Source organism: Penaeus monodon, chromosome 20, assembly GCF_015228065.2.
Source record: "Penaeus monodon isolate SGIC_2016 chromosome 20, NSTDA_Pmon_1, whole genome shotgun sequence".
Lineage (NCBI taxonomy): Eukaryota > Metazoa > Arthropoda > Malacostraca > Decapoda > Penaeidae > Penaeus > Penaeus monodon.
Genome location: NC_051405.1, coordinates 3,008,116 through 3,008,976, shown reverse-complemented (window position 1 = coordinate 3,008,976; position 861 = coordinate 3,008,116).

Here is an 861-nt window from a genome sequence, read left to right as displayed (position 1 = left end):
TTATAACTTCAAAATTACTCTGTCTTAAGCCCCCATTCCTTCCTTTTCTCCTCCTCTCTTCTCGTCGCATCCTGATCGCTCACCTCGAACCCTGCCTGCGATCTACCGCGAGTCCTACCTGCGCTCCTACCGCGAGTTACCTGCGCTCATAAGCCCGAGGCCTACCTGCGCTACTAGCCGAGTCCTACCGCGCTCAATAGCACGAGTCCGACCTGCGTTCTAGCCCGAGTTCCTACATGCGCTCCTAGCCCGACTACCTGCGCCGAGTCCTACCTGCGCTCCTAGCCGAGTCTACCTGCGCTCCTAGCCCGAGTCCTACCTGCGCTACCTAGCCCGAGTCCTACCTAGCGCAATAGCCCGGAGTCTACATGCGCTCACTACCGCGAGTCATACCTGCGCTCATAGCCCGGAGTCTACCTGCGCTCCTACCGCGAGTCCTACTGCGTTCCTAGCCCGAGTCTACCTGCGCTCCTCCGTCTCCGAAAATCTTACACGTGTTGCTGTCAAAAGCAAAAACAGGTAATGAAGTCTGGTGGTTGTTCGGTGAGGCGCAGGGGCCTCGTGGTGCAGTTGGGCAGCTCCGTCGCAGAGATTTCGGATATGAGTATGCGGTGAAGTAAGATAGCGTATGGTTATAATGATGATGAAGGTAATAACAACAACTACTAATTGGTAATAAGTCTGGGTCCGTGTTGGTAAGGATTCCACGGACGGGGATGGGGGGGTGGGGCGGTCTCTGCTGGTGAACGCGGCAGCTGTCCTTTCTGCTCATCGCTAGCGCTCTCTGCCTAAATTTAGCGGTCGTCTCCCCCGACTTTCTTTTTCAAGGCAAGCATTTCACGTCCGCCGATGGAGAAGGCA